Source organism: Protopterus annectens, chromosome 8.part1 (genome assembly GCF_019279795.1).
Source record: "Protopterus annectens isolate FY-2018-M chromosome 8.part1, PAN1.0, whole genome shotgun sequence".
NCBI lineage: Eukaryota > Metazoa > Chordata > Ceratodontiformes > Protopteridae > Protopterus > Protopterus annectens.
Genome location: NC_056742.1, coordinates 334,834,729 through 334,859,220, shown reverse-complemented (window position 1 = coordinate 334,859,220; position 24,492 = coordinate 334,834,729). Strand labels below are relative to the sequence as shown.

At 42.1% G+C, this 24,492-nt stretch overlaps 1 protein-coding gene across 4 annotated transcripts in view; it reads left to right on the top strand.

Annotated features, from left to right (window-relative positions):
• NFAT5 (nuclear factor of activated T cells 5) overlaps positions 1 to 24,492 on the top strand; it is a 1,437,387-nt gene that overhangs the window by 524,279 nt on the left and 888,616 nt on the right. Inside the window, exon 3 of one of the 4 annotated variants that reach the window (XM_044081910.1) lies at positions 522 to 620. The exons of the other annotated variants lie outside the window; for them this stretch is intronic. The gene's annotated coding sequence lies outside the window, so the exon portion shown is untranslated. The remainder of the gene's footprint in view (positions 1 to 521; positions 621 to 24,492) is intronic. 4 annotated transcript variants of the gene reach the window in all.

Genomic DNA, 24,492 nt, shown 5'->3' with positions numbered 1-24,492 from the left:
CTTAACATGTAGTGAATTACTAATTTATGGATACTGAATGCCTTGATTGATGGTTATATACTGGCTATGCAATGATCGAACAATTTACTAACAAAGTAGACTTGTATAAATTTATTGGCGGTTTCTGGATTCCGGAGGCTTACTACATTTTGTGGGAACTATGCTGACAGATGCATGGTATGGAGACCCAGAGGAAACAGACTTCTAGTTTTTCCATAGAAGGTTTATTGTATACATTGTTGGTAAAACATGTTTTCAGACTTGGTAAGAAATGTGTACTATGTAGTGCATTGCAAGGTAGATACATAGCAATAATTAATGAAAAATGAGTACTGCATTTGAACATATAATGTGATGCTGCAGAAAAAATGTGTATAAATGCAATTTTTTGACATCTTAATTTCTGTGTACAATTAACCTAACACTTTTTTTGTCTCTTTCGTTTATGAAATTGGTTTCTGAATGTTTATGCTGGGATGCCAGTTGAATTTTTCTATTAATGCACTTAACTTGCATTCTAGCTCCGCCTTTCAGAGGCAGGCATCGTCTGGTGGGTTGTGTGATGGTGTCTGTCAGTAGTGAAGACAGTTAGTGCCCATCCAATCTCACCCAGGGTCTAGGTCTGTTTTGCTTTTAGACTTTTTCATAAGTCTGTCTTTATTTGACTTAAAAGATTATGAATTACAATTTGGTTAACAAAGATATTTTGTAAAGGATTATGATTTTGTATTAAGTTATCAAAAATGATGACTAGAAAATGGTATTTAAAAATATTGAGAAATGATTTGCAGCCATTTTGAGTATCCCTCTCCTATTGTATGGTCTTAGTCTAGAATAGATGTTGCTAGTATTAAATCAGATAGTCATTTTTCCTGTTGGGTAGCTTCCATTCTACTTAGTACGTTTCTGTCATTGTATACTTTCTGCTGTTTAATTAAGATCTTATTCTACTTTAGAAAGATTTACGATACACGTGCTTGTCCTTAATAGCTTAATGCCAGTCCTTGTAAATATTATCTTTTATTTTATTGTCATGTTCTGCACACACCTTTGGTGTTACTGTACTTCAGCAACAATGTGGCTTAGTGGTTTAAGACTAGAAGAGTTGATAGGAGGTAAATGGGTATGGTATTTTGGTAGTGTCAGTCTTCCTTTATAACCCTGTTTCAAGTATTTTCACCAATTTTTTTTTCTGGATATTAAGTTTGGTATGGTGTGTGCCATTTTAGTATAGTAGCATTGAATACAAAAGTTAATTTTGAGCAAAGTCCAGTATTGACCTTGTAGGCCTCTGATCGCCAACATTTGATCCAGATATTCCCATATACGTGGTGGTACTCCATTTTATTCCTTTATATGGGTTCCTGGTTTTCTAAGCCAAATGAGTCTTTCTCACCTGTATATATGAGTAAAGGATGGCAGCAGCTAGGATCCATTGTACAAGTCAGACTAACCTATTTTTTGCTTTGTCTGTCTCTTAGGAATGAGTGACATTGAGTGGGCATACACAGGCTACTTGCATGGATAGTTACTTGAGTCTGTCCTTGCTCCACATACATTTGTGGATTAATCAGTGATCCCCTGGTGTCCATTCAGAATGCCCTTTTGCAGTTTCTCGGACCTGAATCTGCCCTGAGAACAAAGCATGCTGTTGGCCATAGTTTGAATCCCTATCTGACTAGTCCCCATATGTCACTACCTAGACCCAGTTTGTCATTTCTGTAGATGGACAGTCTTCTGTTGTGCTTTTGGGACTTCTAAAGTTTAGTAAGTTAGGTTTCCAGTAGAGTTACCATTTACTGTTAAAATGCTTACTTGTTTTCACCTGATTTGCTTATTGGTAGTTATTTTTAATTGGGACAGTTAAAGTAGAACAATTTATTACAGGAGTACTCAAGAAAAACTATATGAAGTGTCATAGACTTTCCCTGGATTAGTACAGGAGTCCTTAGTTTAAGCTTGGATGCCCGACATTCAATAACTTCAGCAATAAACAATGATAAGAGATGGAAGCTGACAAAATTGTGTCTACATAGATATTAGACTGCCAGACAGTTAATCAGCCTGTTATTATTCAGTTGAAAGATTTAGGCTTTATTCCTTTAGGTTCATGGGTACTAGGCTATTTAGCCAGTGAAGATCTTTAAAAGCTTAGCCCTGCATTCTCATCAAATTTTTAGCCCTTGTAATTTAAGAACCAATGTTCCAGAGTTGGTCAGAACATTTACATGTTTCCCCCTAACCATAAAGGACAAGAGTGCTAAACCAGGGTTGAATTTGTGGTTTTCCAGCCAGTCGTCCAGATTACATTTGAATAGAGTAAGGGAAGTACTTGGCTTCGTGGAGAGGAAGACTATTCCAAAGTAATGTTATTTTCTGTGGTACATATCTCTCCCTCCCAACATGTTCTATTTATCTTACAGACGAGATTAAGGTCTGTTAGGTGTCAGCAGCCTGCATGATACAGAGGAGGACAAGTCTTTGAAATAGTCTGTTGTAGTTTTTATGGTTTATTATTGATTTTCTTTGTGAGAAAGTGTTGTGGTTGTGCAAGTTGTGTTAATTGTTTGGATATACTGAAGGGTGGGTTATACTCCATGATCGGCCTAATCAGTGCTGAATAAAGTGGCATGATCATATCCCTGGACCTAGACTCCATTTTTCATAGGTGCGTTGAAGTGCTATCAACAGGGGGATGTCATGTTTGCCAAAGAAGACTATTATATAACTTTTTGGCATCACGTTTTAAACCATGTTTATGGCACCAGCTAATAGTTTGAGAAAATCTCTTTTGGAAGATCTTGGTGTCCTCTGTAGAGTAAATGACACCAAGTTTACAGTCTTCTGCAAATATGATCAGTCACTGACTCTTTACTTCTCAGAGGTCAAGACTAATGTAAAGGCAAAAGATGAGAGGCCCAAGAACTGAATCCTGGAGAACACTAATTGTGACAGGTATCTTGGAGGTGAAGCTATCTACATTAATTTCTGGGTTTCTGTTTGTGAGCCAGTTTGCTATCCAGTGAGTTGAATAAAGATCAGCATTTAGCTGTTTATCAACAATACCTTGGTGTGGAATGGTATAGAATACCTTTGCAAGTCTAGGCAGGTGGCGAGTACTGATTATCCCCTCATCCATTGGTTCATTAACCTTCTTAAAGAAGTCGACCAGGTTAAGCAGCTAGGACCTGCTGTTCACAAAACTGAACTGGCATGGGTCAACAGTTTGTAGGTTGTCCTTGTTTTAATTCCATAATGATTCTTTCCATAATCTTACAGATGAGGGTGGTCAGTCTTATGGGTCTATAAAAAGGGGTCCTTTGATGTCCCACCTTTATGCAGGGGGATAACTGTTGCTGTCCTCTATTCCTCTGGCACAAAACCTGTTTCCTGTGTGATATTGAATAGACTTTGTAGATGATTTGACAAGTCCTGTATTAGACTAGTTACTAGGCCGCCTAATACATTATCTGGCCTGATGGAAGCAGTGCTCTTGTTTTTTCTAGTGCTTTAAAGTTTTGTTCTTGGAAGAATTGGGGTGTGTGTGTAGGCATGAGTATGTAATCTGGAAATGTAGGGGGAAGAGAGGCGGTGAAATTACAGGTAAATGTTTCCACTAGTAGACTGGCTATTTTATCAGGGATAAGTATTTTATATCATTTACTGTCAGCTGTGTGCAATGATGGGCATTTTTTTCTGAGGTTTTTAACATAGTTAAAGAAGGCTTTTATGGTTGTTGCTTGCCTGAGTGGTGGGTTTTACCTCATGTCTAGCTTTGGTTGACTTAATCAGGAACAGAGTTCCATCTTAAGCTGAGCAAGAGTGTTTTTGACATCGTAACTCAGTTTATCATTGCATGCAGTGAGTTTTTTTTTTCCTTTATTGTAGAGCCTGTTTATATTTGGGTTCCACCACCAGGGCTTTTCTTTAAATCTATTATTGTATTTGCTTCAGAGAGGGACGCATGCATCTATATTCACACGTGCATAGAATTTGGTGGTAAAGGATTCTGTATATGCAGTGGGTCATCACATTGGAGGGGGATATTGAATTTAGCTGGACCATCACCCAGTATTCATTGATTAGCCATTGCATAATATCTGAACACTGAGGTATTTGAGGATTCTTCTGGTTTCAGTCCCATGGTGAATGTGACTGATTTTGTGGTCCACTTTGACTACAAAGGAAGTTTCAAGTGGTGGGGAACAGAGAAGTCCCATATTGGTGAGTATCTATTCCAGGATTTTGTCTTCCCTGTTTAGGGTGCTCACTTACAGGTCCAGAGAGTTTGCGTTTATGAAATTCAGAAATCTCTGGGCATACATTTTAGGGGATGTACAAGTCTCCCAGTTATTGGATTGTCAGTTGAAGTCTCCCTAGGAGAATGGTGTTTGGCCTAATGCATAGGGACTTTGTTAGTCAGGTAGGAGGTATAGGCGTGGGGTACATAGAGGGGGTCCTGTAGTTGGCTATGATGTGATAAGAGGTTTTATTAATGATGTATTGGATTTGGAAGAGTTCCAGGTCATTACCGTCTCAAACAAGCCTAGGTACAATATTTTTGTTTTACAGATGTAGAGCTACTGCCATCTTTAGTGCCTTCATCTAGTGTGATGGGCCTGAACGGTAGTAGGTGTTGAAGCCCTGCACTGATGGGGTACTCTTAATGATCTTGGATTAGGTTTCTGTGATGATGCTTATATAAATGCATTCCAGGGTAAACAACCTGTAGGGAATAGCCTGTAGTGAATGACTGTGCAACCAATGCCTTTGTTTAAATTTTGTTTTAAGTTGGAAGCTTTTGAGGACTGGCATTGCCTAAAAAAGGCAGTATGAGGGTTGACAAGGTTTTAACTAATGTACAAAAGTGTTTGGGTGAAAGGACCAGGTCACCCCTAGCAAAAGAGTTAAGACTGTCTTTCTTCACAGTGCTGATGTATATTGCCCCCCCCCCCCCACACACACACACACAATGAGACCAGAAGCTAAGCTAGTTGTTGAAGTCCATAATCTTTTTTGTTCGTATTGCAACATAATTTTTGGTGATGATAAAATGCTGCTCAAAGCTAGGTTTGTCTGCCACGGTCACATATTCTGAGAACTCCATTATGTCTCATCATGTAGTCCAGGGTGCTAAGTCTCAAGTTGTTTACTCTCGTGTACCGTGACTGTCATGTGTACTTGTGTTACAAGGACTTTAGTGCATTTTAGGACTATTACATGCGCCATTAACCACCATTTATTTATTTATCTTTCTTTACTGGGAAAGTCTGACTGGGTAATAATACACTTGTTCAACTGAGGCCTGGGGAGTAAAGCTCCATTTTCTTAAATTGTATTATAGTTTAAGTGCCAGTTAAATTTCTGTTTACACTTGTACATGAACAGCAGTTACATTTATACATTCTATGATTTTACAGATGTGGAAGTTACTAAAGAGAAAGCCCATGTGCAACTTAGTGGATTGTACAGGCAGCAGTTATGTATAAAAAGTGATGTGATGTGATGTGATGTCAATTTTCATTCTATCCTCAACTGTTGGGGTTCGGATCCGACTCTACTACTAAACTAAAGCTCGTGGCAACCAAAAAGCGCTCTAACTTCTCCCTTACCCATAATGCAGCAATCCCTAACATACCCCAGATCTTGTTTGCTGCGTTTCGAGAAAGGACGTGGTCGACCGATTTTGCAAGGTCCCTGAATGGGCAGAATTTCTTGTGTCCTGCTGCAGATCCTGGTACCATTTCTGTCTCTGAAGACAAACCCTCCAGACTGCTAACTTTCACCTCTGTCCTCTCTTCTGATAAGGACAGCAAAACAATGGAGAGAATTGGCAAGAAGCTATATACGCCAGTAAATCTGGTCTTTAGGGCCATCAACTGCCAGACACACATGTCCAAGTACTCCCTGGCCCTTTTAGCTCAGGCTTCCAAGCTTTTGTATGGCCTCCCTGATTCGGCCACAAAGTCCCAAATTTCTAGTCTGATGTCCTTGTCCTCACAAGTGACAAGATATTCAATCAAATGGAGTTATGATGTTGCAGAGGCTTTGGCCAGATCTGCATCCTCCACCTCATTGCTCAGGAGATACTCTTGTTTGAGGTTGTAACCCGTTCCTGATGATGTCAGGGCTAAATTTTTAGATGCCCCACTTGACATTTCAGCCTTGTCTGGCACCCAAGTGGCAGAAGTTTTCAAAACCCTGCAACAAAAGGGAAAAGAACTTCAGGACCTTAAACATTTGTTTGTGTCACCTAAATTTCACAGGAATTACCCTACCAAGACTCAATTTATTAGAAAACACTGCTCTTCCTCCTACGGTTAGGAGCAAAAAGAGTTCCAGAAAGCAGCAGACTCCTCCTAGGCCTGCCTACACACCATCCCAGAAACCACCCATTCAGGACAAGACAGATGGTCTGTGACTACCTGCCTCCTCTTCCTCACCCTCCAGACCATATTCCCCTTTCCAGAGACTGTCACCGTCTCTTTCTGGGAAAGCAACACCTCAGACAAGTGGGATCTGTCTATCCTAGAAAAATGTTATTTCATGACCTGGGTCATTCCTCCTGTTTTCAGGGGCATCCCTCAGCTACCAGAGGACCAATTGCCCCATTACAACCCATATTGGACAGTCTTCTCTCTCAAGGAGCTATTTAATCATTTCCAGGCTCAGAAAAGAGAAGAAGCTTTTACTCCAGACTTTTTCTAGTCCCAAGAAAGGATGGCAATTGGAGACCTATAATGGACATCTTGCACCTCAACCTCCATCTTTTAGTACCAACCTTCCACATGCTTAACCTTCAGACCATTTTCCCACTGATAATGCCTCATGCATTTCTGACCACTTTGGACATCAAAGATGCTTACCTATCTATCCTCATCAGGCCCAAGTGCAAGAAGTACTTGCACTTCTCTGTGGGTTCCTCAGATTTTAATTTCTCTGATTTACCCTTTGGACTATCAAGGGTATTTACCAAATGCCTGGTTCTGGTAATAGCATACTGCAGGGTTCTAGGGATACAAATTTTCCCATACCTGGACGACCTCCTGATGCAGGCAGATTGCTACTGTACCCTCCAGACCCATCTTTATACAGTCATTTCTGTTCTGCAGTCTCTAGGCTTCACAATGAACTTCCCCAAATCCAGCCTAAATCCCTCCCAGGATCAGGTCTTCCTGGGATGCAGAATCAGAACAGACATTATGATGGCGTTTCTCCCACCCAACAAAGTGGACATTCTAAAGGAATACCTGCTGTCTGTCATACACTTCCCTGCAATGACAGCAAGAGAGTACCTCAGACTCTTGGAGTACATGGCTTCCACAATCCCCATGTTGCCACTGGCAAGGCTCCACTTAAGAAAGCTTCAGTGGTAACGAAGGTCCACATGGACCCAACACTCCCACCCACTGGACCATACCATTCCCTTCCTGTCATGCTTAAGGAAGGAGATCCTTTGGGTGGATCAAGTCTCTCAGAATCCAGGGCTTCCCTTGCAATCCCTAGCCCCCAGTACAGGAAATGTACACAGATGCTTCAGACCTGGGGTGGTAAGCTGCTGTGAGCAACTTGAAGGTGCAGTTCACATGGACAGGCCCCTCCAAGAGGGAACACATCAGCATCAGAGAGCTGAGGGCTCTCGTCTTTGCTCTGTGGGCCTTCCAACATGTCCTGAAGCAAGGACTCCAGAAATTGTTCATGGACAACACTACTGTTCTTTGGTATGTAAACATACGGGGGGGGGGGGGGCAAGATCTTACTTGCTATGTAAACTTGCACTCCAGGCTTGGGAACTGGCGGTCTGGCATGGAGCAACTCTGCAGGCTGTCTATATACCCTCAGCCCAAAACACACAAGTAGACACCCTAAGCTGATCCATGTCACAGTCCCATTAATGGATGCTACACAGGGATGTGTTTCTGGACATAGGTGTATTTGTGGTGTACCCCACCTGTGGACTGTTTGCTTCCCCTCTGAACAGGCAGCTTCCACAGTTCTGTGACAAGGCTCCTAGCTCCTAGCGAGGGCAATGGATGCCTTTTCTATCTCTTAGGAGGGGATGTTTCTGTATGCTTCCCCCTTTCCATTCAGACAGTCCTGATGAAAATTCAGCAGGACAAACCAAAAATCTTGTTGGTGACCCCCTTTTGGCCAAGACAGCACTGGTTTCCCCTCCTTCTGTGTTTAGCCATGGGCAGTCATCACAAGTTACCTCAGTGTGGACCTACTCACGCAAGACGAGGGATCCCTGATCCATTCCCACCTGGAATCTCTGAACCTAACACTGTGGATGATAGAGTTTTGATCCCTTTCAGACACCTTTATTCTGAGGATGTGGCAAATGTCCTGCAGGAGGCCAGGAAACCCTATACTAGGAGATCCTATCTGTCCAAGTGGAAAAGGTTTTCCATTTTGTGTCTAAAAAGCCAGCTGGACCCTTTTTAAGTAGGGGTCCCCCTAGTACTTCTTACTGTGTGAATTGTTGCAGGCAGGGTTGGCATATTCCCCTGTAAAGGCCCATCTTGCTGCTGTTTCTGCATATCTGCCTTTAGAACCACCACTTGCGTCTAGACTTCAAGTGAAGTTATTCCTAAAAGGAGTTCTACACTTCAGATCACCTAGGAGGCCAGTTCCACCACCCTGGGACCGACCTGTACTGTGTGTTGGAGAATCTCACTGTTGCTCCATTTGAGTCAGCAGCTACAGCTTGACTAAAAGTATTGCACTTGGAAAACTGCTTTTGGTGGCCTTAACTTCAGCCAGGAGAGTCTCATAGCTCCAGGCCGTCATGGTCACCCCACCTTTTTTAATCTTTCACAAAGATAGGGTTACTTTACTGACTAACCTGTCCTTTTTGCCAAAAGTGGTCAATGAGTTGTCACTGAACCAAAGAGTCCACCTTCCCACTTTCTTCCCACAGCCCAGAATGACCGTGAGATTGTCCTGCATTCCCTTGGTGTTCACAGACAACTCTGATTCTACATCAACAAGACTAAATCTGTTAGAAGAAGCAACTTGTTGGGCCATGGCCTCCTCTGGAGCTTTTTTCAAGGGGTTTGGGCATGGCCTCTATTCTAGAAGCAGCTACCTAGACATCTGACCATACCTTCACAAAACATTACAAACAGGATCACATCTCCAGAGCAGGGTTTGCTAGGGCAATCCTGCACATTTTTTTTTGGAAAATAGTTCCAAACCACCCTCTTCTTCTTCTTCCCTTTGAGCAATGGTACTCATCCAAAGGTTTAGAATACTGCAACATGAGAATAGAAGGACACAGAATAGTTGTAAAATCTTACCCTAACCATAGATTTCATTCTCTTCCATGTTGAAGTATGCTGTCCCATGCTGCTACCTTGTATTCAAAAGAAAATTTGGGCTTTACTGGATGATTAAGGACTTGTGCAGCTATCCTGGGACTGAGGTCCAACTAGGGCACTTGGTTCTGAGGAAGGTATGTGCAGATGTCAGTTTTTATGTCCCATCTTCCCTATGGCCGTCAGATGTCCCTCATACCTTGCAGTGACTAAAGCTTTTGTATACTAACCGTACGTTCGGGTCACTAGGCGGAGGCTAACCCAAATGTTGAGTACTGCAATGTGGAAGAGAAGGACATCTATGGTTATGATAAGGTTTTACACAGCTATTCTTTATCAGATTCTACATCCTCCAATCCAGCCAAGAAACTGTTGGATCCAACTGCTCCGTATCCTGTAGTCTTGTCAAGGACCAGATATTCTCCATCAGTTGATCCTGTACCTTCCAGGCTGCCTTACCCCTTTATGGAAAGTCATCATACAAAATCACCTTCCCTGGCTTTGTCTCCAGTCATCCAGGAGTTTGACTGAAGAAGATGTGGATCGGATGATGAAGTTTCTCTCGGCTCTGATCCAGATGGGTGTGTTACTGGCTCCTACCATTTTGGGTCAGGAGGCCCGTCCATTGACCATTCCACCAACTGACTCCTTCTCTGATCCCTTTAACTACTTTTGTATCATTGGGTAGTCTCCCAGGTCCATCAGACTTGGATCAGAGTATAGCCTTATCCTCTGATCCAAAGCTAACTCTGAGTGACCTGGCTCCAACAGCTTCAGATCCAGAGGACTCTCTGAGCTGAAGCTGCCTTATCAGGTCTGAGGTGCTGGGATCAACTCTAAAGATGCTGGAGCCATCTCTGCATCTTCGAGCCTTGGCAATGGGAATCTCAGCTTAGACTTCCTCCTCAAGGAGATTGCTTTTAGGGCAGGAGAGGGCAGCATTCCAGAAGACTCCCTTCTTGGTGCTGAGGTCTTCTATTTCTCTGAGGCGATCGGCCTTTGAGGTTGTAAAGTGGAAATTCTCTGCTTTGACAGGACTGATTAAGCCAACCTCCTCTGATCTACAATCAAGCTCCCAGATGTCTCTAAGCTTGGAGCCTCATAATTTAACTTCACAGGGATAGCCAGCTTGAGACCTCCAGTCTACCCAGCAGGGTTTCATAGTCTCTTTTGGCACTTCACCGGAACATCCCACTGAAGAAGTCCCTAGGAAGACAAAGTGCAAGAGGAGGCACTTGAACTCTCCAAAAGGATCAGTCACTGAGGATACAGACTTCGATGAGGGTGAAGGGTCTCCACGATCACCTCCAGAAGACCTCTCATTTGGAGATTTCCTTGAGATCCTGAAACAGAGAGGTGGTTGGACTCCCAGCAAACCTTCACCTGAGGAGTCAGTATTTCTGGAGGACTTTGGAGCTGGCCCATCTACTTCCTGGGTTACTCCACCCGCTGACGAGCTCCATGATTTGGTCTCTCGGTGGGCGTGGATGGAGCCTGATGCACTTGAACCAATACCCAAAAGGCCAGATAGGATTCTAGCTCCACCTGTGTGGAGGGAATTTTAGGCTAAAGGGATGCCCGTGGATGCCATGGTCGTGGCTGCGGCCACCAAGAAGGAACGTGCATAACAGAATTCCTCTGTTCATCTCCTTAACAGGAAGTCTAGGGTGATGGACAGGTTTGGGAAGCATGTGTACACTTCAGCGACCTTTGCTCTTAAGTCACTGAACTGTTTGGCACATTTTACTAGGTTGCAAAGGGATTTGATCAAAGAACTTTCAAGTTCTATTTCTTCTGAGGCCCACTAGTCTGTGGCTTCTCAGTTGGCTGTCTTCCAGTCCGTCTCAAATTCATCCATGAGGCTCATTTCGCTTGCAGCTGAAGGTCCCTCAAGGGCAAGCGGGTTCAGGTATATCAATTAGGAGGCAAGCCTGGATGCACTTGTGTGATTTTCTGGAGCCCTTCAAGTCCTTGTTCGTCAATTCTCCTTTTGACAGCACTTCCTTGTTTGACTCCAAAGTGAAGGACACATTATCCAGTTGAGAGAAAGATGGAAAGACCCTCTCTACAGTTGGCATACATTTTTTGACCCTTCAAAGATCTTTTTCTAGGAATCCACAAGGTGATGGGAAGATGTGGTTCAGGAAGTCCCAGGGTCCTTTCTAGAACACACGTGGAGAAAGTTCCCCTAGGGGGGAGATGGGGGAACTCTAATGGATGACTATGCCCCTGCGGCAAAGGAGTCCTACAAAACAAAGGGTCCAGAGATTATTTCTCTGACAGACCCTACCAGCTCTCCTGAAAAGAGGCCCGATTGTCCGCCTCTGGAGGCAGTCTGGTATCGACAATCCCTGCACCTAGAGATCCTGGCTAGACATAATAAAAGATACTTGGGTGCAGAGGATTATTTCCAGAGGTTACAGAATATCCTTTTCCTTTCCACCCCCAACTCTATGAAAAATTCCCAGTGTTTCACCCAGTCAGAGGAAAGAAGCAGCAATACAAATAAAAAAAAAACTACTAGAAAAAGTCATCCAAGAGGTCCCACCAGACCAAATAGAATCTTCAAATTTACTCACTATTCTTTTTAGTGCCAAAGAAAATGGGACTGTAGACCAATTTTGGATCTCAGCAACTTGAACAAGTCAGTTCGACACACACTGTTTTGGATGGTCACAGTTCAATTCATTCTCTCTTTTCTGGGCAAGGACGACTGGATGTGCTCAGTAGACCTTCAGGATGCATCCTGATCACATAGAGATGATTTGACACTTCCAGCTGGGAACCACTCACTACCAATTCAGAGCTCTGTCCTCTTTCCTCACCACAACCCCCAAGGTGTTTACCAAATGTATGGCAGTAGTAGCAGCTCACTTGAGACTGCAAGAATTACATGTGGTTCCATATCTAGATGACTGGCTCATTACCGCCCCAACCAGACATCTGTTAATAAGGGCAAGAAATCCGGTACTCCAGATTTGCTCTCATCATGGGACAACTAAAAAAAAAAATGACAAGTCTCACCTAAAACCAACCCAAAATTTGGAATTCATAGTAGCAATTTTCAGCATGAAGTCAGTGATGGCTTCTCTTCCCCATTCAAGAGTGCAGACTATCAGATTACAGATCAGAAAAATAATTTGCAGTACTGTACCAAGATTTCAACCCATTTGGTCCTTCAAGTTTTAGGATCCTTGCCAGCAGCAATAACCTTAGTACCTCTAGCCAGATTTCATATAAAAATTCTTCAATGGATGTTAGCAACACAGGGTTCGATTCTTTAGCAACCCATGTCAACACAGGTAAGAATCAGTTAGGCATGCAAGAGATCAGGTTCTGTAAGGCCGTACATCTGGGGAAAGCAGTCCAAGGGCCTTGGTCCCCCAAAGAGGACAACTTGCATGTAAATGTCCTAGAGATGAGAGCAGTGCTCTTAGCATTGCAGGCCCTCCAGAATGCTCTCCCTTCAGAGACAATTGCTATTCAACAGACAATATGTCAGTAGTCTGATGAGTAGACAAGGAGGGGACCAGATCATACCCCTTGTGTCAAGAAGCACTTAGAGTGTGGCAATGGAAATCTCATCCAACTGCTTTCTCATAGCAGCACACATTCTGGGGAAGTCCAATGTGATAGCAGACAAATTGAGCAGGTCCATTCTTCTACTTCACGAATGGTCTCTCAAGAAAGTGACAGAAATGATCTTTTGTCAGTGGGGGGCCAGCATTGCTGTGATTTTTTTGCTTTTCCCTTAAACAACAAATGCAGCAGCTATTTTGCCCTAATCCCCCGCACAGGGGGAATCACCAAGGGATGCTGTACTTCACGATTGACCTCCCGGTCTGCTTTATACCTATCCTCAAATTCCATTAATTCTGAAACTTCTGCAGAAAGCTGCCAGGTTGAACAATAAAGTCATCCTCTTTGCACCATACTGGACTTGAAAGGTTCAATTCCCCTTCCTATGGCTTCATCTACTTTACCAACCTAAGATTCTGGATCAGATTCCAGACCTCCTGTCTCACCTGACAGGCATGATTCATCCAGACATCTCAAGCTTACAACCTGGTTCCACAATTCTCTTAATAGCTAGACAACCTATGCTGTCTTCCTTTGTCCGCCATATCTTTTTATCTTCCTATAAACCTTCAACAAGAAAACTCTATGCAAGTAAATGTAAAAGATTTGTTTACTGGGCACAGCAAAATCATCTTGATCTTTTTCACCTCTGATAAATAACATACTTGAATTTTTAGCTTTACTCTTTTAAGAAGGAACAAGCTATTGTACCATTAAGGTTCAGTTAGCAGTAATATTTAATCTTCATGTTGAATCTGAAGGTTTTTCAGTGGCCTCTGCTTAACTTTGCAAAGCATTCTTGAGAGGTATGCTTCTTTTGAGACCACTGTTTAAAGACTCTTACTCCACCATGGGATCTGAACTTGGTACTGCAAGCATTAATACATCCCCCCTTTGAACCGGCAGCTAAATGTGACCTTAAGTTTCTTGGAAAACTGTCATTTTATTAGCCATTACCTCAGCTAGAAGAATTTCAGGACTTCAGGCGTTGTCTTCAAAACATCCCTACTTGATTTTTCCTAAGGATAGAGTTGCATTACAAACCAATGCATCTTTCCTTCCCAAGGTGGTGTCAGAATCCAATATCAATTAGTCCACAAATTTGCCAGTATTCTTTCCTAAATTTGTAAACAAAGGTGAATATACGTTACATGTATTTGGATGTTCGCAGACAATTACATTTTTTATCTACATAGGGCAAAAATCAATCAAAAGACAGACCAGTTTGTTTCCTTTACACACATGAGGTTAGGTAAACAAGTCACAAAAGTAACTTTTAGCCAGATGGCTGGCTGACTGTATTTAGGTTCATAGGTTCATACTAGGCTATCTGCCCTAGGGCATTTATAAGCCTAGCCAGAGTGTGTGGCTTTCACCACCCCTTAGGATGAGAATACTATACCCATTAGTTTGCTGTGCCTCTGTCCAGCAGTGATACAGAGATGATTCCTGGGGTAAACCTGCGATCTCCCATCCACTCGTCAAGATTTCTCTTGAACAGAGTCAGTGAGGGGCTCTGCCTCACATGGACTGGGATTCTGTTCCATAGTGTAGGGAGTCTCTGGGTGATGAATCTGTCCCTCCAGCATGTCCTATTTATATCCATGTTGAGGTTTAAGTCTCTTGCTCTCGTGGCTCTGGTGGATTTGGATTTTTTGAGGTGGAGCATGTCCATTAATTCGGGTTGGACATGGCCTTGTATGTCAGGCACAGATCACCTCTGAGCAGGCGGTATGCGACTGAATAGAGCTGGAGTTTCTTCAGTCGGGCATCGTATGACATATGTTTGAGCCTTTATCCTTTTGGTGAGGAACTTTTGAGGTCTTTCCAACTGCTGCAGGTGTCGGGTAAGGTACATTCCGAATGGGCGTTGTACTCGATCATTGGTCTGATAAGTGAAGAGTACAGGGGTACAATGACCTCTCCTGATCTGGATGTGAATCCCTTCATGATCAGGTGGGCAATGTAGAAGGTCTTCCTAACCACTTTGGCAATGTGAGTGTCAAAAGAGAGGTTACTGTCAACTTGGGTCACCAGGTCCCTGATAACTTCTTCCGTGTTTAATGGATTACCACCTATGTGGTAATTAGGGGTTACCTTGTTTTTCCCAAAGGGTATGACTATACATTTTTTGGCATTTAGCTTAAGGCCATGGCTCTGGCACCAGTTATCCATTTCTATGAGACCTTTCTGGAGGATGTCTGTGTCTGATGGAGTGTCAATTATGGTGCCCAGTTTGCAGTCATCTGCAAATTTTGTCAGCCACAATCCCCCTATGTTTGCCTGGACTTCAGAAAAATATCAATATCAATTATCAATAACAAATTGGGTCTTACCTTAACTAAACCCATAGGAGCTCATTCAGCTAGATCCATAGCAACGTCTACAGTATTTCTATCAGGATATCCATGGATGACATATGTGCAGCAGCAACTTGGGCAAGTCCTTATACCTGAATCACTCATTACAAATTAGATTTTGTCTCGAGAGGTAGGGCATCTTTTGGTTCAACTGTGCTCAAGAATATCCTTCCTTAGTGTCCACCCAGGGTTTTGGGTAGCTGGGGTCTATCTGTCCCATCAGTTGAGGATAGAATGAAAATTGACATCAGATAAAGAAGTTATGTACTCCCTGTAATGTTCCATCTGTGTTGTCTATTTTCATTCTTTCTCAGTCTCCTGCCCACCAACTCCCATCCTTTGTTCCTATAAACTTCTGGATGAATTAGATGTTAGGACACCACTGTCCTTCTGATTGAGCTCCTGATATGCCACTTATGGTAAAATCAGCAAACAAGATCTGAGCTGTGTTAAGGGTTGGAGCATTATAGTTAAGAGAGGAGCTTGAGAGCTTTTTGGTCACCAGCCAAGTCGGATCCAACTTCCATCAGTTGAAGAAGAATGAAAATGGCCAACACAGGTGGAACATTATGGTGAGTGCATAACTTTTTTTTTTTTGTCATTTCAGTGAGAGGTTGAATGTATTCTGTTTAAGGAGAGCATTTGCAGAGGGTGTCAAACAGTCACAGCCCTTAAGGCCAAACAAAATGCCAGACACACTTGTCATTGGTGATTCCATAGTCAGACACACTGACGTCCCGCTCACCAGACTGAGTAAAGAGAAGGTCACAGTAAGCTGCCTGTCAGGCGCTAGAATCCGCCACATAACGCAAGCACTCAGGTCTCTCAACAGCAGGTACAAGTACGACTCAGTCATTGTCCACGCTGGTGTCAACGACCTGAGACGTACCTCCTTGGACTACATGAAAAGGGACATCGAGGAGCTCTCTGATTATGTAGCCCAGGCAGGTATGACCCTGACCTTGAGCAGTATCCTACCTTCACCTAGAATGATGCCACAATACAGTGATAAGATGATCAGCTTTAATAATTGGCTTAAATTCTGGTGTCATTCAAAGGGATCCAATGTCTGTCTGCCTGGGATGACATGCTGGACAAGCCAGCTGCTTCGCAAGGGCGGCTTGCACCTGTCACCCTGGGCTTCGGATATTGGCAAAGGCTCTTGCCACCCCATAGTGCCTTTTTAGGCAAGGCTCAAATTCTAAACCTACCACCCTAGAACACCAAAAGGAAAAAACTAAGGGTAATGCTGCTCAATGCCAGAAGTCTCAATCTCAAGATGCACTTTCGAGGCCCTTCTCAATATGGAGAACATCGATGTCTGTGCTGCGACAGAAACCTGGTTCAAGGCTCCTGAGAGCACCCCAGCACTAACAGGTTTCACCTCATATCATGCGTTCGGCCCCAAAATCCGGACAACACCAAGAAAGGAGGGGTGTCCATATTCATAAAGGACACCCACACCTCAAGGTTGGTAACAGGCAGCATGATGCATTGGAGACCATCCAGGTGCAATTAACCATAGGCAAGACTGCTCTGCAATTTGTAGCATGTTACAGGCCACCCTCTCAAACTCAGGAACCTCACATGGCCTTCCTGAAAACATTGGAGGGATAAATGTATCTCCAAACACCATCATACTAGGTGACTTCAACTACCCTAATATAGACTGGGAACACTACTCAAGCCAAACACTCTAACCCAAAGATTCCTGGAGTTCATAAACTCAAATGCCATGGAACAACTAGTCACCATCCCCACAAGAGGAGAAAACCTACTTGATCTCATCATCACGAACATGGGATCAAAATGTTCAACACCGGAAGTATACCCCTCATTGGTGAGATCAGATCATAAACTAATCTCGCTGGAGGTCCTCATCCGCCCCACCTGAAACAAAAAGACCACAGTGAAAAACTTCTCAAAAGCCGATTTCACACTTCTAAAAACTAGTGTGGTCTCCTTTAAGGCCCTGAGCCAGTGGTAAACATTACTCAAACCGCTGAATCACTTACAAATGCCTTCTACCAGCACCTACAGGACTGTATGGATCAGGCAATCCCAAACAAAACTAAGACTCTCTGTACCAAAGGCAAGCGTCCAGTCTGGTGGACCCCAGCCATAAACAAGCTCTACAACAAAAGGAGGAAGCTACTACAAGATAGAGCAAAATCCTTGAAAGGTAAGACACCTTTGATCATTATAAGTAAAAAACTAAGAGCTCTCATAAAATCATCCAAGGCAAATTTTGAGAGAAAAATCGCCAAGGACTCTAAAGAGAATCATAAGGCCTTCTTTAGCTATTCCACAGTTAACCGACCGGACCCTCAAAGGCTCGAACAAAACGTGTAGAAGGTACCAAACAGCCTCGTACCACAATTATTCACTTAGTGACACCAAAACACCTCACAGCAATGCCGATGTTGTCCCAGTTGTCCCAGTTACACCAAACACTCCAAACTCAGCCGATAAAATAAAACTGCTTTAATAACGCAATCACCAAAAATTGCAATCCATGGGTTTAGCGCTTTCATCTACTATCGGTAGACTTCATCAGAACCAATGAAATCCATTTACCACAATCCTTTTAAAGCAATTTTGGCGCCAAAAAATGCATAAAAATATAAATTAATACAAAACTAATATAAAACTAATATAAATATTAATAACACTCTGTATGTCAAAACAATATGTATAGCAATATATATAAAATGAAATTGTCTGTCTAAACACATATTTCCCTAAATACTCATCTATTTCATGTTTGTATTTGAAACAAAATGAATCACAATTACAATGTATACTTATATACACATATTAGTGAACACCCCCAAATGATGTTACATGTGGGCATGTAATATTGTGTAAATCCATAATAGTTTGCATCATATGACATAACATGTAATAAAAAATGATGACATGTAATATAAAATAATATGTAATATACAATATAATACACAAAATATATATATATATAATATAATAATACAATATTCAAAATATGTAAACAGTATTCAAAGTATGAACTGTATTCACAATATATTCAAAATATATTCAAAATATTCAAAATATGATCCCTAGGGGTGAAACAAACTAGCCACGGTCTAAAAGCAAAAAAGGTTTAATGCTAATGTGTTCATTTAGACCAGGCCAGGTAGTGGCATCACATAAAATCTGCCATTTGGTTTCCAGACAGGACAAACCTGTCTTCCAATCACCCCCATACTCACTAACCTCTATTTTATCTAAAATACAAAATTTAAAATTGTGATGTTCTCCTTTTTCACTTATATGCTTACTCAAAGCATTTTTCAAATCTACCTTTTTGATTTTGTACAGATGTTCATAAATACGGGTTTTAAGTTTCCTTTCCGTCTTTCCTATGTAAAATCCCTGACAGCTAGAACAGGTTGCCAAGTACACCACTCTCATAGTATTGCAGTTACCTTTCTTACCTAAACATTTAGTTCTATTTTTGTTACTGAGTTTGGTAACATTACTCTCATTGATGTACTGGCAATATTTACAATTTCCACATTTGTGTGTGTGTTCATCAATAGATCTTGTCTTCCCCTTTATATTTCCCCTCTCAACTATCCTTTTGATGTTAAATGAGGATTTATACTGAAAGCCGATTTCACACTTCTAAAAACTAGTGTGGTCTCCTTTAAGGCCCCTGAGCCAGTGGTAAACATTACTCAAACCGCTGAATCACTTACAAATGCCTTCTACCAGCACCTACAGGACTGCATGGATCAGGCAATCCCAAACAAAACTAAGACTCTCTGTACCAAAGGCAAGCGTCCAGTCTGGTGGACCCCAGCCATAAACAAGCTCTACAACAAAAGGAGGAAGCTACTACAAGATAGAGCAAAATCCTTGAAAGGTAAGACACCTTTGATCATTATAAGTAAAAAACTAAGAGCTCTCATAAAATCATCCAAGGCAAATTTTGAGAGAAAATCGCTAAGGACTCTAAAGAGAATCATAAGGCCTTCTTTAGCTATGTTAGAAACCTAGGAGGAAACTCCCAGATATGCTCAGAATTAGTTCAAAATGATGTGAAAATTACTGAACCTACACACATTGCCAACATACTGGCTGACAGGTTCAGTGCAAACTTCTCCCCCCCCCAAAAGGAGAGATATCTATTCCAGAGGATTGTAGCCCCCAAACATCTCCAACGCCCAGGTGAGAACTGCCCTCACTAAGGCAAAAACACAGCATCCATGGGACGGATGGTGTCCCGGCTGTGCTTCATGAAGTCAATGTGTAATCAGACCCACAGTTAGGAAAGCTGTTTAATCTTAGCCTCACCTCAGGATACGTACCCAAGGAGTGGCGCACGGCTACTGTAGTCCCACTTCATAAGGGTGGTGCCTCCACAGACCCTGGAAATTACCGCCCCATTAGCTTGACAAGCCTTATCTGCAAAGCCATGGAGAGGATCATAATGGAACTCATAAATAAAGACACAGGAAACTTGCAGATTTTGGATCCAACTCAGTTTGGCTTTGTCAAAGGCAGATCCTGCCTCTTAAACTTGGTTGACTTTTTCGAGACAGTCACCAAGGCCATTGATGAGGGAAAGGCAGTCCATACAGCCTACCTCGACCTGGCAAAGGCCTTCGACACAATACCCCACTCAGGTATCATCGAAAAACTCATCAGCTTGAATGTAAACCCATACATCACAAGATGGGTTGCAAACTGGCTAAGTGACAGAACCCACAGGGTCAGAGTTGCTGGAGCCATGTCAGACTCAAAGCCTGTCACAAGTGGTGTCCCACAGGCTCAGTCATGGGTCCACTCTTGTACGGCATCTACTTTTCAGATGTACAAGCAAGCACCGGAGGGTTATGGCTGACTAAGTTTGCAGATGACTGCAAACTAGGCCATAGTCGAAAACACATCTGACACAGATATCCTCCAGAAGGGCCTCACAGAAATGGATAACTGGTGCCAGAGCCATGGCCTGAAGTTAAGCCAAAAATGCATAGTCATACCCTTTGGGAAAAACAAGGTTACCCTAGCTACCATATAGGTGGCAATCCACTGAGCACAGAAAAGTCATCCGAGATCTGGGGACCCAGGTTGACAGTAGCCTTCGTTTAACACTCATGTTGCTAAAGTAGTTAGGAAAACCTTCTATATCACCCACCTGATCATGAAGGGATTCACATCTAGATCAAGGAGGTCATCGTCCCCTGTACTCATCACTTATTAGACCTATGATTGAGTACAATGCCCGTTCGAATGTATCTGACCAGACACCTGCTGCAGCTTGAAAGGCCCCAAAAGTTACTCACCAAAAGGATAAAGGGTCTCAAAATATGTCTTATGCTGCCCGACTGAAAGAACTCAGCTCTATTCAGTCTCATACCGCTTGCTCAGAGGTGACCTGTGCCTGACATATAAGGCCATGTCAAACCCAGATTTGATGAATATGCTTCACCTCAAAAATCTAGATCCCTCAGAACCACAAGGCGGAGACTTAAACCTTGACATGGTTATAAATAGAGCGTGCTGGAGGGACAGATTCATCACCCAGAGACTCCCTATGCTGTGGAACAAAATCCCAGTACATGTGAGGCAGAGCACCTCTCTGGCCTTGTTCAAGAGGAATCTTGACCAATGGATGGGAGATTGCAGATATACCCCAGGGATTACTTCAGTGTCACTGCTTGACAGAGGCACAGCAAAATGATAGGCATAGTTTTTATTCAAACTAAAGGGGTGGCGAAAGCCACATAACTATGGGCTAGGCTTATAAATGCCCTTGGGCAGATAGCCTAGTATGAACCTATGAACCTATGAACAAAGTTTCAACCTTGAGATGAGCATGTGCAGGACTAGGATTGGTTAAGATGTTTAAGCAGTGGTTTAAAACTATTGAGCTTGCCAGAAAGTTTGATTTGTGTGGGGATACTATTCTAGAGTTTAGCAATGTATTCGGAGTACAGCGAGTTGCCTGCAACATTATTTGACTTGTTTGTAAGTAATAAGAAGCGGAGGTCCCTTGCTGGACAGTAGGTCAGTAGTAAGTTACGTAGTGCAGGGCATTTTTCTGGATGATGAATGAGTTTGTGTACTGTAGTCAGTTGTGAATATGTTAGGTGGTTGTGTAGTTCAAGTCAGTTTAATTGCTTTAAGCTATGACAATTGTGGGTCCTATGAGGGAGATTGGGGGCAAATTTAGCTATTTTATTGCCGTAGGAGGCAAGTGTCTTTCTTTGAGTATTGTTTGTTAGGATAGAAGTGGTATATAAGAGAGTCGACAATAAGAAGGTTGTGGCTAGAGTTTGTCTTGCAGCATCTGTAAGGATTCCTGTTAAGGAGAGCCTAGTTTCTTGTGAGTAGATTTAATGGGGTGCAGTATTTGCTGGTCATATTTGAGACTGTCAGCTATTATAATGCCTAGACGTTTATTGTGAGTTACAGTTTTGGTGACAGTTATTTGCTGACTTTATGGTAGAAAATTGCTTTTGATTTTGGCAACTTTTTGAGGTAAAAATCATTAACTTAGCTTTCTTGGAGTTGAGTAGGATATTTGATGGTTTGAGCCAGGTTTCTACAGAGAAGAGATATTTTTGGGTAATGTCTTGGAGCTTATTTATTGACGAGGCCGCACATATTAATGTTGAGTTGTCTGCATACTGAACTAAAAAATAGGTGAGTGGAGGTCATTAATAAATAAGAGAAGACTCTGGATAGAGTCGTGAGGGGCACCTGTAGGAAGTGGTTGAAAAGGATGAGTAGGTTTGTTGCCATTTAATGGCTTGTTGCCCTCCAGACAGATAACTAAGAAACCACCACAAGGAGCATTGTGAAAGTCCTATTGAGGATTTAATGCGTGACTCTGAGGAAAATTGTTTGCCTTCCACATTACTGTAGACGTATGCCTGAAAACATCCACCTATACAGCCATACCTTACTAAAAGTGAATAATCAGTAGCTAGTACTACTTTTGTTAATCTGAACTGGGAGGAGCTGCTTACTAGTTTCTGTCATATCTAATAAAGCATGTTGATGCCAATGGAGGAAGATGGATTGTCAGTGCTGTCTGCATGAGTGTTGTAGTTAATTTCTGACCAACTCCCACACACACACACAAACACACGCGCGCACACACACACACACACACACACACCCTCCCTTCCTTCCTTTTTTTAGATGCTTCAAGACCTTCATTTGACTTGTGTGGCACCATTTGCCAGCATATTCATACCTCTTAGCTGTGTAACAGTAGAAACAGGGACAAAGCAAAAAATACTTTTTTGGGGGGGGCAGTAGGCAGGTGCCCAAATGTAAGGACTCATCTTAAGTATTGCTCTTAAGAACTTAGAAAGTTGATAACCGGGTTTTGCTTTAGTGTGCGTTTTCTGAAGGACAGGAAGTGTAAACGCAAATGTCTCATTTAGTGGTTGCAGTCCTCAGTGATTTGCCACAAAAAACAGTCATGTGGGATAGACCAAAAATATGTGACAATCTGAAAATTACATGACATTTTGGATAATCAAGAGGTATATGTGTATTCCAGGACCCCACCATTCTGTTTGTGAAATGTTTTCTTAAAGTGTATTCACATTGTTTACTGCCATCACTGAGGATAGCAGGAAGATTTCAGTGTATGCACCTCAATGCATATACAGCTAACACCAAACAAAATCCACTAAGACGCTGAAAAACCTCTGTGTCTTGGGAAAAACCACACAACTGCTCCAATCGGACCAACAGCAACAGAAAATAATACATTTGCAAAATGTTGAAATAACTCGAACAGTAAAAATAAATCCAAAATAGGTTGGTTAAGCGCTTTCACTTGTACTATAACAAGCTTCATCATTGTTATAGTACAAGTGAAAGTGCTTAACCAACCTATTTTGGACTTATTAAACGTTTTTATCTACAACAATTTTGGATTTATTTTTACTGTGAGTTATTTCAACGTTTTGCAAACGTATTATTTTGCTGTTGCTGTTGGTCCGATTGGAGCAGTTGTGTGTTTTTTTCCCAAGACACAGAGGTTTTTCAGCGTCTTAGTGGATTTTGTTTGGTGTGTTAGCAGTTGTTCCACTGATCGCTTACGTTGTTTTTTTTCAGTGCATATACAGGATGCATTCATTATGGACTCTACCTGACATTTACTGTACCCTGAGTCCACTAGGGATTTTGTAGATTTATTTTGGTTGTGGCTTAGTGGCCACTGTGGTGCAGCGGTAGCGTTGTTGCCTCACTGCAAGAGGTTCTAGGTTGGGCGCTGGGCTGGCACCTCGGCACCGTAAAAAAAAAAAAAAAAAAAACTACTGCCGATCATTAGTGGACCGGAGTTCCGCTGTGGCGACCCCTAACCAGGAAAAGCTGAAAGAACATTTTGGTTGTGGCTTAGTGAAAAACAAGGGTTTTTATTAAGTAACATGTTGGACGTTACGAGAGATAATTTATTTATTTTTTATTTATTGACATTTGTTGACTGGGTTGGTCCAGCTGGGCTTGTGGCCCATTTTCAGTGGAGACCCAAAGAGAAAAGCTCAAAAAAAAAAAAAAAAAAAAGAGGGGGGGGGGTTTACAGAGTATCAAACATTTGAGTCAAAAATATGGTCAAAATCAGTTATACAAGAACATTAGACAAAGCAGAAATGCAAACACATGAAATATACATATTAATATGTTTGCAGACTAAAAATATATATTTACATATTTTTAGAAAGAGTTAAGTCCAGCAGTATTGATTGTAGAGTTTAATAAGTATCCACAATAGTGGAGAACGTAGCTGTCTGTGGAGGGACTGAAAAGGTATATAGTAGGGTTGTGGGGAGCTTAAGTAGGGGCTTGACAAGGACATATTTTGGAGCTGAATAGATGGTTTGAGTTTTTCTTTAAAGTGGGATGGGTGAATGATGCGACAGAAGTCTCTTGGGAGTTTGTTCCAGGCTTGGGCGATGGGGTGTTTATATAGGAGTTTGCCAGCTATTTTTTTGGGTTGGTAGATTTGTAGTAGTTGCTGATTAGAGGTACGGAGAGTCCACAGAAGAGTGTAGTTAGAGATGAAGGATGAGAGAGCAGGGCAGGATGAGGGTTTGTAAAGAATGAAGTGTAACATTTGAAGTTGTGACAGCAGTAGAAGATGGGGGAATTCTAACCAGTGGGAGAGCATTTAGGGCAACACAGCGATGTGTATTGTATGGAGAGTTTGTGATAAATTTAGCTATCTTATGGTAAGTTTGTTGGATTTA